The 21,941-nt window shown below is 45.7% G+C and overlaps 1 non-coding gene and 1 pseudogene across 1 annotated transcript; both read right to left on the bottom strand.

Annotated features, from left to right (window-relative positions):
• Positions 1–8,086: 8,086 nt before the first annotated feature.
• On the bottom strand, positions 8,087–14,454 carry LOC109753314 (uncharacterized; annotated as a pseudogene).
• LOC120970104 (small nucleolar RNA Z206) lies at positions 8,337–8,450 on the bottom strand. The gene has a single exon (XR_005764850.1). It is a non-coding gene; the product is annotated as a small nucleolar RNA Z206 (small nucleolar RNA).
• Positions 14,455–21,941: the final 7,487 nt, after the last annotated feature.

Here is a 21,941-nt window from a genome sequence, read left to right on the forward strand (position 1 = left end):
GGACCACTCCCTTTGCAGTAGAAGCACTCAGTTTCAGGCTTGGGTCCAACTTTGGGCTTCTTCCCGGGAGCGGCAACTTGCTTGCCATTCTTCTTGAAGTTCCCTTTTATTTACCTTGCCCTTTTTCTTGAAACTAGTGTTGTTGTTAACCATCAACACTTGATGCTCCTTCTTGATTTCTACCCCCGCGGCCTTAAGCATTGTGAAGAGCTCGGGAATTCTTTTCGTCATCCCTTGCATGTTATCGTTCATCACGAAGCCTTTGTAGCTTGGTGGAAGTGACTGAAGAACTCTATCAATAACACTATCAACTGGAAGTTCAACTCCCAGCTGAGTCAAGTGGTTATGGTACCCGGACATTTTTAGTATGTGTTCACTAACAGAACTGTTCTCCTCCATCTTGCATCTATAGAACTTGTTGGAGACTTCATATCTCTCAACCTGGGCATCAGCTTGAAATATCAACTTCAGCTCTTGGAACATCTCATATGCTCCATGATGTTCAAAACGTCTTTGAAGTCCCGGTTCTAAGCTGTAAATCATGGCACACTGAACTATTGAGTAGTCATCAGATCGTGCCTGCCAGACATTCATAACATCTGCAGTAGCTCCTGCAGTAGGTCTGTCACCTAGCGGTGCATCAAGGACAAAATTCTTCTGAGCAGCAATGAGGATAATCCTAAAGTTACGGACCCAGTCCGTGTAGTTGCTAACATCATCTTTCAACTCAGCTTTCTCTAGGAACGCATTAAAATTCAGGGAAACGGTAGCACGGGCCATTGATCTACAACATAGATATGCAAAACTATTAAGACTAAGTTCATGATAAATTAAGTTCAATTAATCAAATTACTAATGAACTCCCACTTAAATAAACATCCTAAAGTTATCTAAGTGATACATGATCCAAATCAAGTAACCCATGTCCGATCATCACGTGAGATGGGGTAGTCATCAATGATGAACATCTCTATGTTGATCATATCTACTATATGACTCACGTTCGACCTTTTGGTCTCCAGTGTTCCGAGACCATGTCCGTACATGGTAGGCTCGTCAAGTTTAACCCAAGTATTATGCTTATGTAAAACTGGCTTACACCCGTTGCATGTGAACATAGAGTCTATCACACCCGATCATCATGAGGTGCTTCGAAACGACGAACTTTAGCAACGGTCCATACTCAGGGAGAACACTTTTATCTTGAAATTTAGTGAAGGGAACATCTTATAATGCTACTGTCGTTTTAAGCAAAATAAGATGCATAAAGGATAAACATCACATGCAATCAAAATATGTCACATGATATGGCCATCATCATCTTGTGCTTTTGATCTCCATCTCCAAAGCATCGTTATGATCTCCATCGTCACCGGCTCGACAACTTGATCTCCATCGTTGTGTCGGGGTCGTCTCGCCAACTATTGCTTCTACAACTATTGCTAATGCATAGCGATAAAGTAAAGCAATTACATGGCGCTTGCATTTCATACAATAATTAAGAGACAACCCTAAGGCTCCTGCCGGTTGTCGATATTACAAAACATGATCATCTAATACAACAACATATATCACATCATGTCTTGACCATATCACATCACAACATGCCCTGCAAGAACAAGTTAGACATCCTCTACTTTGTTGTTGCAAGTTTTACGTGGCTGCTATGGGCTTCTAGTAAGAACCATTCTTACCTATGGTAAAAACCACAACGGTGATTTATCAAGTTTGCTATTTTAACCTTCTTCAAGGACCATCCATGGTCAAATTCGATTCAACTAAAGTAGGAGAAACAGACACCCGCCAGCCACCTTTATGCAAAACAAGTTGCATGTCTGTCGGTGGGACCGGTCTCATGTACGTGGACATGTAAGGTTGGTCCACGCCGCTTCATCTTACAATACCGCCGAATCAAAATAAGACGTTGGTGGTAAGCAGTATGACCATCACCGCCCACAACTCTTTGTGTTCTACTCGTGCATATCATCTACGCATAGACCTGGCTCGCATGCCACTTTGGGAAACGTTGCATGGAAAACAAAAAAAATTCTACGCACACGCAAGATCTATCCGTGGAGATGCATAGCAACGAGGGGGAGAGTGTGTCTACGTACCCTCGTAGACCATAAGCAGAAGCATTTAGTAATGTGGTTGATATAGTCGAACTTCTTGGCGATCCAACCGACCAAGTACCGAACGTACGACACCTCCGCGTTCAGTAGACGTTCAGCTCGGTGATGTCCTCGCCTTCTTGATCCAGCAAGACGGGCTAAGTAGTGGATGAGTTCCGGCAGCACGACGGCGTGGTGACAGTGGTGATGATGCTATCTCCGCAGGGCTTCGCCTAAGCACTACGAAAATATGACCGAAGGATGAAACTGTGGAGAGGGGCGCCGCATACGGCTAAGAGATTGTCGTGGTGTTGTGTGGCGCCCCCTCCCTCATATATATAGGTGGGAGGGAGAGGGGAGGTAGCCAGGAGGTGACCCCAAGGAGGTCGAATCCTCCTTAGGCCCAGCCCTAGCCGCGCCCCCCTTCCTTATTTGTGCGCGGGAGGAAGGCAGGGGGAGGTGGCGCCCCCCTTTCTTTCTCTCATGAAGAGGGAAAGGCAGGAGGGGCCAACCCTCCCCTTTTCCTTCCCCTAGGGACGGCGGCCAGGGAGAGGGGCGCACCAGCCCCTTGTGGGCCGGTGTGTTCCCTCTTTGGCCCATTAAGCCCATATGGCCTCCCGGGGCTTCCTCGAACCCCTTTCGGTGATCCGATGACTACATCGTACCTCTGAAACTCTTCCGGTGTCCAAACATCATCGTTCTATATATCAATCTTTACCTCCGAACCATTCCGGAGCTCCTCGTCATGTCCATGATCTCATCCGGGACTCCGAACAACATTCGGTCACCAAATCACATAACTCATATAACATTATAGTCAACGGACGTTAAGCGTGCGGACCCTACGGGTTCGAGAACTATCCAGACATGACCGATACACTTCTTAGGTCACTAACGAATAGTGGAACCTGGATGTCCATATTGGTTCCTACATATTCTACGAAGATCTTTATCGGTCGAACCTTATGACAACATACATAATTCCCTTTGTTCGGTATGTTCCTTGCCCGAGATTCGATCGTCGGTATCTTCATACCTAATTCAATCTCGTTACCAGCAAGTCTCTTTACTCGTTCCGTAATACATCATCTCGTAACTAACTCCTTAGTCACTTTGCTTGCAAGCTTCTTATGATGTGTATTACCGAGAGGGCCCAGAGATCCTCTCCGATACACAGAGTGACAAATCCTAATCTCGATCCATGCCAACTCAACAGACACCTTCGGAGATACCTGCAGAGCATTTTTATGATCACCCAGTTACGTTGCGACGTTCGATAGCACACAAGGTATTCCTCCGGTATCTGGGAGTTGCATAATCTCATAGTCAAAGGAATATGTATTTGACTTTAAGAAAGCAATAGCAATAAACCGAACGATCATATGCTAAGCATTACCGAGAGGGCCCAAAGATACCAGGAGGCGCCCCCAAGGAGGCCGATCCTCCTTGGGCTTGTACCCTAGCCACGCCCCCTTCCTTATTTGTGAACGGGAGGAAGGCAGGGGGAGGTGGCGCCCCCTTTCCTTTCTCTCATGAAGAGGGAAAGGCAGGAGGGGCCAACCCTCCCATTTTCGTTCCCCTAGGGCCGGCGGCCAGGGAGAGGGGCTCACCAGCCCCTTGTGGGCCGGTGTGTTCCCTCTTTGGCCCATTAAGCCCATATAGCCTCTCGGGGCTTCCCGGAACCCCTTGTGGTGATCCGATGACTACCCGGTACCTTTGAAACTCTTCTGGTGTCCAAACATCATCGTCCTATATATCAATCTTTACCTCCGGACCATTACGGAGCTCCTCGTCATGTCCGTGATCTCATCCGGGACTCCGAATAACATCTGGTCACCAAATCACATAACTCATATAACACTATATCGTCAACGAATGTTAAGCGTGCGGACCCTACGGGTTCGAGAACTATGTACACATGACCGAGACACTTCTTCAGCCAATAACCAATAGTGGAACCTGAATTTCCATATTGGTTCCTACATATTCTATGAAGATCTTTATCGGTCGAACCTTATGACAACATACGTAATTCCCTTTATCTATCGGTATGTTCCTTGCCCGAGATTTGATCGTCGGTATCTGCATACCTAGTTCAATCTCGTTACTGGCAAGTCTCTTTACTCGTTCCATAATACATCATCCCGCAACTAACTCATTAGTCACATTGCTTGCAAGGCTTATAGTGATGTGCATTACCGAGAGGGCCCAGAGATACCTCTCCGATAGATGGAGTGATAAATCCTAATCTCGATCCATGCCAACTCAACAGACACCTTCGGAGATACCTGTAGAGCATCTTTATGATCAGCCATTTACGTTGTGACGTTTGATGGCACACAAGGTATTCCTCTGGTATCCGGGAGTTGCATGATCTCATAGTCGAAGGAATATGTATTTGACATTAAGAAAGCAATAGCAATAAACCGAACGTTCATATGCTAAGCTAACGGATGGGTCTTGTCCATCACATCATTCCCCTAAGGATGTGATCCCGTTATCAAGTGACAACACATGTCTATGGTTAGGAAACCTTAACCATCTTTGATCAACGAGCTAGTCTAGTAGAGGCTTACTAGAGAGACGGTATTTGTTTATGTATCCACACATGTATTTAAGTTTCCGATCAATACAAGTCTAGCATGAATAGTAGACCTTTATCATGAATAAGGAAATATAAAATAACAACTTTATTATTGCCTCTAGGACATATTTCCTTCAATTTACACTACAAGGGACGTGATTGGTTTAAATTTCCGATTGAGTTGATGCCTATAGCGCCTCACGGTCTCGTGCTTATTTTGCGAGATTAAATATGGGGAAGCACTGGGAGGAAGAAGACATAGGTGCTTTGAGATTTGGGATACCACGTGGCACAGTCTGAGTAGGGTCTCACTTGATGGTGAAGAAGACCCGGTCTCATAGAATTTTTTTCCCGTTAATTTGGGTGTCAATTCGCGTTCGACTGGCATTTAACTTTTATGCAAAAAAGACGTAAGCATTTGTGGTGTTTTTTTGTCCCGAAAATGAAAATGGTATCTCAAATGGTAAATCTGGCTAGAAAAGTGGTGGTTTATGCTATTAACTCTACAGAGAAAGACAAGAACATCCTGCATACTCATATTTTTATTTTTGACAAAGAGAACAAATTAATACCAAGTTGATACAAAATACGCCCGGCCTCTTCAAGAACAAAATGTAAAGAGCAAGTCTAGACATTAAGGATGCACACAGCCAGAAGAGAGAAATAAAAATGAAACATAAAAAAATACACCTCACGAAAGCGATCAGAGACGTGCAATAGTAAGAACAACCACCACCCATGGCGACACCTAGATTCCAAAAAAGGTTCTCCAAGATGATGCCTTCAAAAAGGCAACATCGCACAAGTGTCATCGTCGTCTGGTCTAACCATTATGGCGAGATCTTAGATATTCATCCTGGACAAGGTCCTGTCTCAAGATAATGCCTTCGATGAAGAAGCGGCTAGCGAGTCGCCATTGCCAGGTAAGGTCATACCTAAATTTTTCACCTTGGAAACTTAGACGCAAGAATGAAGTCAACCTGTGTCACCGTCCCCATTTGCATAGAACACTGCTGCAAACCACGGATTCTAATGTGAACATGGCCACACAAGTGACACAAAAAAACCGCATGCACAGAACGAGCAGCGAAGCATCATCTTCTTCCCATCCGTCGTGAGTACAGTACTCACCGGAAAAGTCTGTCTTGAACTCGACGCGAGCATGCTGCATTTTCAAACACAAGTCCGTCTGGAAAAAGTACGTCCAAAGCACAAAGTGATCATTTTCAAACAAAACTACCTTTTTGATAATCCCCACATCAACACCTTTATAATCACGACAAGATGCCGACACTATTTGGGTGGAGGTCGTAATTAGCCGCCGCAACATGTATTTTCTGTCGGTAAAGGCCAGCAGCCATCGATGATGCCCCGCCCGAGGCCCGAAATATGGAGCAGACCAGTCTCCCTATCTACTCTCTCCGTTTCTAAATATAAGTTTTTTAGACATTCCAACAAAAGACTACATACGGAGCAAAATAAATGAATCTACACTCTAAATTATGTCTATATACATCCGTATGTAGTTTGTATAGAAATCTCTAAAAAGACTAAATTTAGGAACGGAGGTAGTATATATCACTGAGACTGGCCACAATAGGAGTAACTTTAAAAGTAACATGAGGTCCAACTAAACAAATTTGTCTATATGACAATGAGTTAATGAGGAGAGAGGTAAATTGAGCAACTTAGCTAGTTACTCATTCTATGAGTAACAACACGCATACCAAGACAAAATGAGTCTATAACCTAATAAATGAATCTTTGCATGACACTACACATATGTTACTAGTATCCACTATGAAAGTAGTAAAGCTGGTTGTAATGGGGAGTATCATATACTAGTATCATGCATATGATACAAGTATATGATACTACCTTCCTAATGCATAGTATCATAAATTAGTATCTTAGCTTGCCTTATTAATTTCTATGCATGACACAGAGTAGTACAACATTTAATATGATACGATATCATGATATGATACCACACCCTCTCTTTCCTCATTTAATTTTGTGCCACATCATCCAAAAAGTCTAGTTGACATGCATGATACTGCTTATTATACTCCCATTACGACCACCCTAACATAGCTTAGATAGCGTATATGTTACTAGTGTAAGTTACTCTCCATTGTGACTAGTCCGAGGGCATCTCAGGGAGACATGTAAAACACCGGTATAGGTCTGATCGGACACATTTGTTCACTTTTGCAATCCAATAAGATCTATATCAGTCCATGAAGCCGTCCGGACGTTGAAATTCCGGTATTTTGGCGACAAACATGGGGAAGCTTTGTTGGACTCTGGACATGTAGTTGACCAATCACATGCATGCCCCCCCTTCTCTCTCCTTGCAACCCACAAATATCCCACCACATGCATGGTCTCCACCTACTTTTTCTTCTCCTAGCCGGATAGTTTGCAATTAGTGTTGGATTGCTCTCCCCCGTATCATGTCCCCGGACCATGTCCAGACATAAAAATGACATATACCGAAGAAATTTACGGGTCAGCGTTGGAGATGCCCTAAGGCCTCATTTGGTTTCAAGGGGGCAGAAAACCAGGGTAACAAACCCCAGGGGCAAATCTTAACGGGCACAAGGGATCCCCCCTCCCACCATGGGGAAGATTCCCCTTATTACTGTGACAGTTTGAGAGCGAGCGGTGTAAATCCGTCCGTCGGCGGAGAGGCTTGGAAGAGATCGAGTCGTAGTAGTAGGGAGCTATAGGAGATAGCCGAAGAGAGATCACGGTATGGCGGGGAGAATTCGTCTCGTGTCTGGAGTCATGGGAGAGCAACCCAAGGATTTCGGTTGGATTGGGACCGGAACACCCCCTCCTATATGTCACCAATTCTGACAGCGGGAAAACCAGGACAGGTTGTCCACGTGGTGGTTTGACCCAGAGAAAGGGCGGGGATCCCGGGGGATCGCTAGCAACTAAATCAGCCCTAAAACGTGTTGTATCTAGATTGTTGACGTATAATGTACTGCCTAGCCTCTTTCATCAGATCGGTCTTTTGGTTGCATTGGCTAGAGCATGCACTTCTACATGGTATCGGAGCCAAGAGGTCTTGAGTTCAAAACCCGGCTGGCGCAATTAAATTGCAGCCCACTTTTGGTCCACGTTTAGGCCTGAGGGAGCCACACGTGAGGGGGAGTGTTGACGTATAATGTACTGCCTAGTCTTTTCCATCAGATCGGCTTTTTGGTTGCATTAGCTAGAGCATGCACTTCTACATAGATAAATTTAAGACAAATAGTAATATGGATCGAAGAGAGTAGTGTCTTCGTTGTAAAATCATTTAAGTACTAGAAGTGATCGATCGATGTACCCACGCTGGTTTGAGAATAATTATTAATTAAGGAAAAGAGATGGGTTGAAGGAATCATAGCCACTTGGTTTTGATCTTGTCCGTGTGCCTGAACACACAGGTGAGTGCGAGGCTGCCATCCATCCTCTTGAGCACAAACCTCTCCACCAGCACATAGCATGCAAACCTGTGCCACTGCCCCAGGCGGTCACGCCTGTCCACCCTCTCTACCCTCTGCTCGTTGCCATTGCCGGGCCCGGGCGCCACCCACCCTCCCCTCTCCAGTTCCCACTTCATCCTCTCCCACACCACCATGTCCAGGCACACCGCCGATCCGAACCACACCGCCCCGCCTACCTCCTGAGGCACCACGCTGGCGCCATCCAGCAGAGCCGTCGACCGGCGCACCGTCGCGGTCACCGCGACCTCCGCCGGCTTGCTCCCTGGATTATCGTGGCTGTATATCTGCTCCCAGCTCTGCTCCATCGTCATCTCATAGAACGTGCACCGGCGAAACTGGTCCTTGAGGCTGCGCCCCCCGTCAGCCTTGACGAAGATGAACGGGACGTATCATCTGCCGACGACGACGGCAGGCGAGCTCCTCTCCACGATGCTGAGGCTGCCGAGGTCTGGCATCCGGCGGCGGAGGGCGGAGTCCACCCCTTGCGCGTCGTTGGTGAGTTGGTACTTGGGGGACACCATGGTGTTCACCTTCCAGCCCTTCTTCCTCAGTGAAAGCTGAATAAAACTGTTGCTTATTGATGATTTGGTGCGGCATACAAGAGTATATAAGAGGGTACAAACCGACTTGGGGTAGGGGTACAAAACTGACTTGGACTAGAAGTCGTATACCATAATGACTACTCTAACATCCCCCCGCAGTATCAACGGCAGGCTCGACGACGTTGAGACTGAAATAGATATCTTGAAACGGCTTAGTAGGCAGTGCCTTGATGAAAATGTCAGCACACTGAGCCGTAGAGGGAACATGAAGCACTCGAACCTGACCAAGAGCAACCTTTTCACGAACAAAATGAATATCAATCTCAATATGCTTTGTGCGTCGGTGTTGAACTGGATTGCTGGTCATGCAGACTGCTGATATGTTGTCACAGTAGACAATAGTGGCCTGCTCAATAGGCCTATGTAGCTCGGAGAGTAACTGCGGATCCAGATTGTATCTGCAACGGCATGTGCCACAGCACGATACTCAGCCTCGGCCGACGAACGTGAGACTGTAACCTGTCTTTTCGAAGACCAAGAAATCAAATTGTTACCAAGAAAAACACAAAAACCGGAAGTGGACCTTCGAGTGTCAGGACAACCAGCCCAGTCTGCATCAGAGTATGCGGTAAGCGAGTTTGGAGAAGAATTATTGAGGTGGAGACCATGATTGAGAGTTCCTTTTAAATACCGAAGAATGCGTTTAACATGATTATAGTGAGGAACCCAGGGATCATGCATATAGAGACATGCTTGTTGAACAGCAAAAGAGATTTCAGGACGAGTAATGGTGAGATATTGGAGAGCACCTGTTAGGCTACGATAGAGAGTAGGATCGGAAAAGGGTTCACCGGTAGCCGAAAGTTTAAAACTAGTATCGACAGGAGTGCGAGATGATTGACAGTCAAGCATACCAGCACGATTAAGAAGATCAAGAATATACTGGCATTGGGAAAGAAAAAGGTTGGAGGAATCTCGAACAACAGCAATGCCTAAGAAATGATGAAGGAGTCCTAGGTCAGTCATAGAAAATTCAGATCTAAGAAGAGAGACAATATGATCTAAGAACTTTTGAGAGGAGGCGGTAAGAATGATATCATCTACATAGAGAAGTAAATAGGCAGTGTCAGAAGTTTGATGACACACAAAAAGAGAGGTGTCAGAGAGAGATGGAGTGAAGCCTATTGTTTGAATGAAGGAGGAGAAGCGTTGAAACCAAGCTCGTGGGGCCTGTTTAAGACCGTAGAGAGATTTCTGAAAAAGACATACATGAGTTGGAAAGGATGGATTTTCAAAACCCAGAGGTTGCTGGCAGTAGACAGTTTCTTGAAGAGGAGAATTTTTCACATCAAGTTGGTGAATGGGCCATGAAGAGGAGACAACAACACTAAGAACGGTGTGAATGGTGCTAGGTTTAACAACAGGAAAGAAGGTTTCTTCGTAATCAATTCCTTGTTGCTGAGAAAAGCCACGACAAACCCACCTGGCTTTATATCATGAGAGGCTCCCATCGGAGTGGAACTTTTGGCGAAAAATCCATTTGCCAGAAACAATATTTGTATTGGGAGGACGAGGAACAAGTTGCCAGGTGTTGTTTTGAAGTAAAGCATTATATTCTTCTTGCATGGCAGCGGCCCAATTGGGATCAAGTAGAGCAGTTTTGTAATTCTTTGGAAGAGAAGTGAGAGATACGGAGGTATGAAGGTTTAGGCGGTCTTGGGGTTGATGAAATCCTGATTTGGCCCTAGTACGCATGCGATGATCATTAATCGGGGCTGCTGTAGGAATAGCATGAGGGGGTAAGGTGGGTACTGGTGAGTCCGGCGCAGCGGAAGAGTCGGACGAAGGAGTAGGGCTGGGTGGTGGAGTGGGAGCAGGGCTGGGTGGTGGAGTGGGAGGAGGGGCCGGGGGTGTTGGGGAGGGAGCAGGGGTCGGGGGTGTTGGGGACGTCTCGGGTGGGGTGAGTGTATGGTTGGGATTGGCTATGGTGGGTGTTAATGGTGGTGGTGATAAGTTGTGTTCGGCAGGTAGGGGAGTATATAGTTGGAAAGGATGGGGAGAGGGGGTGTTTGCGGAGCTAGGGGTGTTGGATGGTGTAGTAGTGCGTTGTGAGAAAGGAAAAATGTGCTCAGCAAACGTGACATGACGAGAGACATGAACGTGTCCGGTGTGAAGGTCGAGACAGCGATAGCCTTTGTGCTCGTCAGAGAAGCCAAGAAAAGCACATGGGATAGAGCGTGGTGACAATTTATTTGCAGAAGTGGCGTAGGCATTGGGAAAACAGAGACAGCCGAAAACACGAACCGCGGAGTAGTCGGGGTGGGAAAGAAAGAGGGAATAATAGGGAGTAGTGTTGGGTTTAGTTTTAGAAGGTCGAATATTTAGAAGGAAGGTGGCCATGTGTAGGGCTTCAGCCCAAAACTTGGGAGGCATAGATGATTGAATGAGGAGAGTGCGAACTATATCATTGAGGGTGCGAAGAGAGCGTTCTGCTTTACCATTTTGAGGGGAGGTGTAGGGACATGAGAACCTAAGCAGGATGCCATGTTGTAAGAAGAAAGTACGATTTTTAATGTTATCAAACTCGCGACCATTGTCGCATTGGATAAAGCGAATTGGGAGGAAGAAGTGAACAGACACATAGCGTTGAAAATTAAGGAAAAGAGAATGGACCTCGGATTTGTTGCGTAGAGGAAAAGTCCAGACAAAGTGGGTGAAATCATCTAGGATAACAAGGTAGTATTTAAAACCCGAAACACTTGCAATGGGAGAGGTCCATAAATCACAATGTATTAATTCAAAGGGATAAGTGCTACAAGAACTAGAGGAACTAAAGGGAAGACGCACATGTTTGCCTAATTGACAAGACTCGCAAAACACAGAATTATGAGAGTCCCTATTACATGGTATGGTAAATTCACTAAGCATAGAAGCTAAGACGGCGGGGTTGGGATGGCCCAAGCGACGATGCCAGAGATCGACGGAGGCCAGCATGGATGTTGGAGGGGTGGCGGCAGGAACTCCATTAAGAGAATAAAGATCACCGGAGCTATTGAAGCAAGCGATCTCGGCCTTGGTCAGGTAATCCTTCACAGATAGACCAAAAGGGTCAAATTCAGCCGAAACTAGATTGTCGCAAGTAAATTGGCGAACAGAGATAAGATTTTTAATGAGGGCGGGTGCAACTAGAACATCGCGAAGTAAAAGAGGTTTGGTGGAAGAGGGAAGTTGAGCCTGACCAACACAATATATAGGAATAGATGATCCATCTCCAAGGATAATGGAAGGGAAAGGAGATTTAGTGCAAGAAGATAACCAATTACTAGATGCAGACATATGACTACAGGCCCCTGAATCAAAGATCCAATCCGTACCTGAGTTTCCTTGTGCAGCAAAGTTATTCATGGCCTGGAGAAAGGCAGCTTGATCCCAGCTCGGCGTCGCGGGTGAGGGTGGCGTCGGAAGCAGTGCCGGCGGATACGATGGTGAAGGCTGTAGGGCCGGCTGGGAGTGTAGTAGGCATTGGCCGGCTGTGGTGGGGGTGGCGTCGGGAGCAGGGCCGGCTGAGGTGTGTAGTAGGCGCCGCCGTCGGTGCTGTAATGACCATAAGGAGCATACGTCGGGGCGGCGTGATAGGCATTGGCCGGTTGTCGGGGGTTGAGAACCCCGGGAGCACCAGTAGGCGGCCGAAGGCCGGGTTGCCAGGCACCTGAGTATGCCGGCGGAGCACCGAGGGTGGACGGAGCGGACCAGGGCATGGGCCATGCTTGAACAAGCCCCGTCCAAGGATCATGAGGAGGCCGCCATGCAACCGCAGATGGAGCACTGGTGGGTGGTGCAGGACTCGGTGCTGGTGATGTCGTAGGCGGAACCGAACGAGTCGGCGGCGGCCTGTAGATAGGGTTTTTGCCGCGGTAGTTCGGACTAGGACGCCAGCCTGGGGGCGGTTCAACAGATGACGATGCGGAAGGCCCGGCGGCAGGAGCCGGCCTGGAAGGCGGCGCTGGTGTAGACGACAGAGGAGGACGAGCCGCAGCATGAAAGACCTTGTGGCGAGAATCCTTGCGAGCTTGTGTTTCCGCCGCGAGTTGTAGCAAGGAACGTATTTCAGCGAAGGTAGGAGGGGTCGTATCATCGGTATGAATGAGGCTTGCTTGTCAAAGTCTTCGCTGAGGCCGACGACGACGATATTGATTAGCTGTGAGTCGCTAACTATATCGCCGAGTTCGCGGAGCTCATCGCCAATGGTCTTAACGCGCTGGCAGAACAGGTTCACCGGGGCGTCTCCTTGCACCATATTGTGAAGCTCGGTGTGGAGAGCGTTTTTCCGAGCGTCGGTGTTGCTTTGGAAGAGCTGACGGAGGGAGTGTCAGATGTTGGCAGCGGTGGCGCCGTCGTGATCGAGCATGTTAAAGATCTCGGTGGTGATGCGGGTGTAGAACCACTGGACGATCGCGAGATCGTCTTTCAACCATTGCGGATCGTCGGGGCGGGGAAGACAGTTGGCGGCGACATGCGAGCGCAGGTTGCAGCGGTCGAGGTGGAGATCGAAGAGATGTCTCCAATGGTAGTAGTTGTGGGCGGCGAGATCAAGAACTATGGGGATGTAGGGGCTGACGTCGGAGATTGTGTCAGCAAGAGATATTGGTGCGGCGAGGATGGGTGCAGGGTAGTTTTGTGGAGGTATGGTGAGGGCCGAGAGAGAAGCGGCCGCGGCGTTGGCAGCCTTGGCGATGAGTGCGGCCCGGCGCTCGAAGTAGCCGGGCGGCGGCGACGGCGGTGGCGTTGGCGGAGCCATACCCTAAACCCTGGGACCGGTATCTGATACCATGAAAGCTGAATAAAACTGTTGCTTATTGATGATTTGATGTGGCATACAAGAGTATATAAAAGGATACAAACCGACTTGGGGTAGAGATACAAAACTGACTTGGACTAGAAGTCGTATACCATAATGACTACTCTAACACTCAGGAAGTGCGGCGGGATGCCGTCGGCGGCGACCGCCACTGCCTCGAAGGCATTGGACGGAAGCTGCTGCACCTCCACCTGCTGGTAGAGGTCGCTGCGGTCGAAGGCCCGTGGCTTCACGTCATTGACGTAGGAGCCCAACCACCGCAGGTCTGTCTTGTCCTCCTCCTTGGAACACGCCGACACCTTCCTGCACGCACGCGTGTCACATCACCGGACGATGAGAAACAAGGATAGCTTAACTAGGAGTAGGGCATGGATCGATGATCTGTTAGCTCACCCTCTGTGTTTGCCGTCGGCCCGGACGACGTAGTAGCGGCCAGAGGACAGCGGCTGGCCGACGACCGGCACCAACATGGTATAGTCGGGCATCTTGGGGCCCTTACTGAGCCCGGGCGCCCTACCGGGCATGGAGCTGGTCGCGAAGTCTGCTATCGCCCCGACAACATCAACAGCCGTTGCAACTGACTCTATAGGGTCAGAACCGCTGCTGGGCCGCAGCGCGAGCTGGCGGTTCTGCGGGAAGGGGAGGCCGCGCATCTCCCTGTCCACGCACAGGCCCCAGAAGTGTGTCCTGGCTGTCTCCCCCGTCTCATCCACCACCACCAGGAACCCTGAGCCCGGGCCTTCGGGCGGCACCTCCGCCGCGGCGGAGGCGTCGGCCTGGTACCACGACAGCGGCCTCGTCACGTACATTTCGGCTTCGGCGGCCCTCTTGAAAGGTCTCAGAGTGCTAGCTAGGCCGGGAGTGGGAGTGGAACTGTCCATAGCAACAAGTACAGAATTGTTATATATAGGCATAGCTTAGACTTGTGGGTTGCAAGTAGGACGAGTTGCACAAGCCAACTTGGCAACTTGCTGATGTGCACCTATGCCAGGCCAGCAGCAGGGGAGAGATGCATCTACGGCTTCTGGCAGTGCCACCGTAGCAGCTTGGAGCAGCACCAAGAAAACTAATTGTCGTTTTCTGCTTGCAGCAGCCCCCGGTTTCTTTCCTTGGTGTGCTGCCAGTAGCAGTAGCATCAATAGAGCAGTCCGGTCTTCACCCTGGACCTGGAGTACTATTTTGTACACGAGGCAACTTGTCCGACGTGGTGGACGTCTTTGTCCATGGAAACAACCAAAATGCTGATTCATGGAGGTGAGGTCATCTCACCCACGTCTTCTTCAATCCCAGGGCATCGTCGCGCAACCATGCATCGCAGTCGGGGTTGTTGGAGTTAAAAAAACATTTTTTCGGATCGCATGTATCCGGTTATGAGTGCACATAAACACATAGTACTACACAAGCATCTACATTCATGATTTTTTTTTTGCGCTTCTTAATGACAGTATCCACTATCGCTCTATTCACTCTTTAATATTTGCAGATGATCTGGTTGTCTGTGGCAGGGCAGATAATGAGGATGCAAATACTCTTGCTCACATCATCAAACAATTCTGCGATGCTTCTGGTCAGACTCCCAACTGAAACAGATCATCTATTTTCTTTAGTAGTAAGAACCTTGACATCTCTCTTAGAATTTCAATAAGAATATCTTTCCTGCTCCGGACATGGATCTTAATACCGTTCATCTTGGTCACCCTCTTATTCTCCCGGGTAGGAATAGGGTTGCTGCCTATAGCTTTATTATTGATAAGTTTAAAGCTAAACTTAACACCTATAAGGCAAACAGACTCTCTCACGCAGGAAGACTCGCTCTTATCAAATCTGTCTTTGCTTCTTTACCTGTCTACTTATGTTTAATATCCTCTTGAGCAAAACCATTATCAAGAAAGATACCTCAATTGTTAGGAAATTTTGGTGGACAAGTATTCAGAACGATGGTGAAGCTAGGCCTATTTGCTTTAGAGCCTGGGGTGATATTTGTAGACCTATGCATAAAGGAGGTTTGGGTATTAGGAATCTAGCTATCATGAACAAATCCATGTTTACTAATGTGGCTTGGAGTATCATGAATAATCCTTCCTCCTTAATAGCTAAGGTTCTTGAAGCTAAATATTTTCATAATTTTTCCATATGGAAACCCAATCTTTACACTCCTAAATCTGCTTTTGGGCCTCTTTTATTAAAATTCTTTCTGATACAATTAGTTCTTGTAAAATGCAGATTGCCAAATGTAACTCTTCCATTTGGAACAACCCTTGGTGCGAAGATTGGGACAATATTTATGATCACCTGAAACTCAATTTGAATGGGCCTTGCCCTAGCATTATTAGTGATATTTGGAAGCCTAATTCTAAAGTTTGGGATGCAGACAAGATCAGTGCTTACTTTGATAATACTTTCAAAAACAATGCTTTAAATATTCCTATTATTAATGTTGATATTGATGATACTATGTGTTGGATTCACACTCCTAGTGCTAATTGTACCACTAAAAGTGCATACAGAACTTTCATGCTAGAGATCCAGGATAATGCTACGAATCATAGATCTTTTGCCACCAATCAAGAGATTGCAATTCTCAATTTGGAAAAAACAGTATTTTGGCTCCTAGAGTTAAAACTTTTGCTTAGAGGCTTATTAGAAGGGCTCTTGATTCTAGGTTAAGGGCCTCTAGATTTTGTAAACATATCAAAAAGGAATGTTTTAGGTGTGGTTGTCTGGAATCTGATATGCACCTTTTCTTCCTTCGTAGTTTCCCTAAGTTTGTTTGACTTAAGTTATGATTTAAATCGGACATGTTAGATCATAGCTTATATCCTTCTGATATTATCAATTTGATCTTATGTAGCAACCACCCAGATTAAAATATAGAGTTCATATTTACTAGCTACTTTGTGGAATATTTGGAAGGTCAAAATTGATCTTTTGTTTAAAAAGAAAAATTGCAGTCCAATGCAGGTTCTCTATGCTACCAAACAGATGCTTAATGCAGGTACATTGGAGGATGACAAGGAAGACTTGAGGCTTTCCAACAAGGAATTGACTAGTGCTCCTAGATGTATGGATTTGAATTATCAGTATGCATGTGGCTTAGCCTACATTGATGCGGCATATAATCCTACAACTAATCAGGATAAAGCCTCTCTAGGAGTATTTTTAAGGGATGAATCAAGAAACCATTCTATCTTTATTCAAGTTGTAGCTATGAATGTGTGTTCAGTTTTGCGGGCTCAAGCACTTGGGTTTCTTCTGGCGGTAGCAGTTGTCAAAGCCTTGAATTGGAACTCTGACTACTTTATATCTGATTGCAAGACTTTGGTGGAAGTGGCGAAGGCAAAGGACCTGATACAACATCCAAGATATTGGAACTTAAGGCCTACTCTTGCAGATTTCTTCAAACTTGTGTTTGGTCTTATCTCTTAAATGATCACCATTTCCTAGGATCACGAGTCTTATGGATCATAATCTTGCAAAGAAAGCTCTATCCAATAGAATTTCTTCTAGTTGTAGCTTTCTTTGCAGCAAAGGCTCAAGATGTAAATCCAAAATGGCTTTTCAAGCCATCTCGTTTCCTAGAGGAAATTTGATCTTTGTACATTGCCTTGATTGCTAATAATACAAGTAACATGAACATTTCTACAACCATATTTTCCTCTCTCATAATAATTACATGTATGATCATAATCAAATTCAACAATATAGTTATCATATAAAATTTTCTCTTCGTGATCCACATGCATAAAAGTTTTATAATCTTCCAAGATTTTGGGATTAACATCAACTAAAGTAATGACCTCTCCAAACCCACTTTTATCAGTAATTTCATAAGATTGAACACTCTCCAAGTACGTGGGATTCTTGTTTCCTAAAGTTGACACTCTTCCCAACCCACTTTCAATATTATTGCAAACATTATTATCAATTTTATATTCATCATGAGGCTTAAATAAATTTTCAAGATCATATGAAGCATCACCCCATTCATGATCATTACAATAAGTAGTGGACATAACAAAATTATCATCCCCAAGCTTAGTTTTGCATATCATTAGCATAATTGACACTAATAGAATTCATAATAACATCATTGCAATCATGCTTTTCATTGAAGGAGCTATCAAGTGTGGGTGCAATAGCAATATTTTCATTTTTAACATAAGGAACTATTGCAAGTTCATCTCCATAAGCATCATTAATATTGGCATCGTGGCCGTAAGAATAGCAAGCATCACGTTCATCAAGAGGGGATATTTCAATTGAATCAACAGGATCATAATTATCTATAGATTCATGCATATCATTATTTGCTTCCAAAGCAACAAACGTTATCTCAATAAATTCACTAAAATATGCATTAGGAGCATAGTTTTCATAACAATATTTAAGTATGGTAAATTTTTCAGATTTGTAGGGAGTAGCATCATACTTTTCAATCAAAGAAGCAACTTCATAGGCATCATGAAAAGCGACAAATTCTTCAATTTGTTCGATATCATAGTAACTATAAACACCCTTGGCATAAGAAGATAATATTTCATTATCATTAAACTCGCATAAATAGGGAAGGTGTTTTTTAGGGTTCTCAGAGAAACAAGTAAAATCATGAATTTCACATAGATTCCAAGCATAGCAAAGCAAACAATTTATTTGATTCCATAAGAGTCTCCCTTTTTAAGACAAATGCTGACGCACAAAATGAGCATGCTCATCTAATGATTTTCCCTCAAACTAGTTGGGGTTTCAGCACGAGTACAAATGGATCGAAGATGATCCAAGTAGAAAAAATTAAGTGGATCCATAGTCATCTTAAATTTTTGCTTTCATTTTCTGTTTTTGAGTGTTCACAAGAAGGCAATAAAAGCAAGAAAACAAACAAATATAATTTTTGGTTTTTGTAAAATTGTTTTAGAAGTGGGGGAGATGAAAATGAGAGGCAAATGGCAAATGAAAGGAAATGCAAGTAGATGATAGTTTGTGTGCACGTACTTGGTAGGTTTTGGTTATGTATCCTCGACAATGGCGCCAGAAATTCTTCCTACTTCTTGTGAGCTGCGTTGGGATTTCCTCGAAGAGGTGAGGATGAAGCAGTATAGTAGAGATAAATATCTCTCAGTGAAGAACCAAGGTTATCAATCCAGTAGGAGAACCACGCATAACCTCTTTTGCGGCACCTACACGCACAAAGAAAATACTTGCACCCAAGACCCAACACAATCAAGGGGGTTGTCAATGCCCTCGGCGGTTATTTGCAAGGATCAAATCTCATAGTGGTAAATAGATAAAATAAAACACAAAATAAAATAACAGTAAACAAATTGCAGCAAGGTATTTTTGGATTTATATTTGATAAAAGTAGACCTAGGGGCCATAGTTTTTACTAGAGGCTTCTCTCTTGAACAAAAAGCATACGGTGGGTAAACAAATTAATGTTGGGCAATTGATAGAAAAGTGCACAGTTATGACAATATTCAAGGCAATGATCATGTATATAGGCGTCAGGACCCCGATTCTAAGTCACACCGATCTAGCATGTAACACCTCATATCGCTTTGCGGCCTCACGCACGGTATTCCCACGGGTGTCGCCTCACCTGGCCTGGGACCGTTTGCGCCTTTTGGCTCACGTATATGATAGTGTCGCTAGCATCCATATGACAGAGAACCCGGGCCGACATGACTAGTCGTGAACCCAAAGTGGCACTAACTTACGGGGACAGGCATACATGAATCAACATCGAGCATGTCGGTCAGCAGCGTGTGAATCCGGGCTGTAGCACTGGGCTAACAGGACTCCGGGAACCCGGGCTGTAGCAGGCTAGGCAAGACTCCGGATGTCACCGCGTGACATTTCCCCGAAGGGACAGATACACGAACGAGGTGAATCACATGCCGGCCAGTCAAGTGTTCCGGAGCAGTAGTGCTGGGCTAGCAGGACTCCGGTGAACCGGGCTATAGCAGACTACTATGGCTCATGGAAGCACAAGACTACATTTCCCCATAAGAGAGGCTACCAAGGATAAACAACTAGGTTGTCGGATCCCACACATACCAAGCATTTCAATCATACACACAATATGCCCGATATGTGCGAATACAACATGGCATCACAACAAGACTCTACGACTCAGAGTATTTATTCAATAGGCTCCGAGGAGCGAGATATTACAAGCATGGGTCTCATGACCCAACATTCAGAGCATACAAGTCAAAACACATGCGGAAGCTTAACATGTCTAAGTATAGACATCTACAAATGAAAAAGGGCTGAGAAGCCTGGCTATCTACAAGACCCTCCCAAGGGTACAAGATCGTAGCCGAGGTAACAAGCTAAATGTCGAAGTCCACGCGGAACTACTAGTGAGACTGACGTCTCTCTGCAAAATATGAAATAGGCAAACGTGAGTACAAATGTACCCAGCAAGACTTACATCAGAACTATCCACATATGCATCGGTTTCAACAAAGGGGGTAGTGGAGTTTAACTGCAGCAAGCCAGCTTTGACTTAGTGGCTAACCTGAACTACGACTGCAAGTAACTCTTTTGAGGTGGCGCACACGATTCCACATATTCACCATATCAATACACCACTATGGATCCGCTCCCGTCTCCTTACAAGAACGCCATCCATAGCACTCACGCTTATCTTGCGAGTTTTAGAGTATCCACTTCCACTTGTCTATGAACTGTACAGGCGACCCAGAAGTCCTTTACCGCGGACACGGTTATTCGAATAGATGATGTTAACCCTACAGTGGTGTACTTCTTCACACACGCTCTCGCCACTTACCACCATGTACACGTCGTGTATCTCGGCAACCTTCAAGCGGAAGCCTGGCGAGGGAGTCGGCCACGACCTGACTAACCACACAAGTCTTTAGTCCAGGTTTATCGCCTATTCGGGTTCCATCCGCAAGGAGATCCGCCGGGGTGTCGCTCACGGCCCCAAACGATGTGTGCAGGGTTCCCAAGCCCACCTCGACGGATGGTTTTACGCTTGGTACATCGTGCCACGGTGCCTAGTCTGTCCCAAGCCCACCTGTACCGGGTGCCACTTGGTAGACTACTAACACTACCTACAAACACCAGAAACTAGTTGCAACTCCTGGACAGAGATCAGGTTGATTAATAAGTCAAGATAGCTTGGAGCGCCCGGAGCCCAATATGTGGTAGTAACTGTTCATGGATCACAAACACAGAACTCAGTTCCTGAGGACGGCTGCAATGAGACAACCCTACCATGTACTCCTACATGGCCTCTCACCGCTACCTTTACCAAATCGTGTTCACATACTTAGCTCTCACACAGTAGGACATGTTCACAACTTTCCAATTCATTCCCGATGAATCAGACCTGACACAACTCTAAGCAATAGCAGGCATGGCAAACAAGCATGAATGAGTAGGCACATCAGGGCTCAAACAACTCCTTTTCATGCTAGTGGGTTTCATCTATTTACTGTGGCAATGACAGGTCATGCAGAGGAAAGGGGTTCAGCTACCGCAGGATGTAACAGCTGAAACGTTGTTGTCCTAATGCAGTAAAAGAGAGCAGGAGCGAGAGAGTGGGATTATATCGGAATGAACAAGGGGGTTTTGCTTGCCTGGCACTTCTGAAGATAGTATAGCTCTTCATCGGTGTCATCGATCTCATCGTCGGTATCACGTCTATCGAGAGGGGACAAATACCGGCAACACGGAACGAAACGCAATCAATGCAATGCACAATATGATGCATGATCATGACATGGCAATATGCTGTGGTTTGAGCTAATGCAACTAGCAGCAAGTTAAATGAAGTTGGTTTGAATCCAAGATTCAAATTCAAACTCCATATGTGGAAATTCAAATGCCATTTACATGATTTGTCCTAAACAGTAGCTATAAGTTGTTCTAACATGCATGAAAAAGGTACAGATGGATAGATTGGATTTTTCTGATCATTTTTCATATATAAATCTTTGCATTTGGAGTTACGGTTGAATTACTATGATTTTTAGAAGTTTAGGAAATTTTCTGGATTTTCTAATTATTTAGAAATAAACTAATTCCAGAAAATGCATTACTGCGTCATCACTATGTCATGCTGACCTCAGCAGGTCAACAGACCGGGTCCAAGTCAAACCTGACCAGTGGGTCCCACTTGTCAGTCTCACAGTGCTGGCTCGAGTCACAGACAGGTGGGGCCAGTCAACGTACACGTCAGCAAGGTCAATGCTGACGCGTGGGTCCAGTCGAATTATATTAATCTAACTAATTATGTTAGCTGGTTAACTAAACCGGTGGGGCCCATCTGTCATTGACCCTTGGGGTTAAACTAATATGTGATTAGTGCTAATTAAGCGAGTG

This window comes from Aegilops tauschii, chromosome 7, assembly GCF_002575655.3.
Source record: "Aegilops tauschii subsp. strangulata cultivar AL8/78 chromosome 7, Aet v6.0, whole genome shotgun sequence".
Lineage (NCBI taxonomy): Eukaryota > Viridiplantae > Streptophyta > Magnoliopsida > Poales > Poaceae > Aegilops > Aegilops tauschii.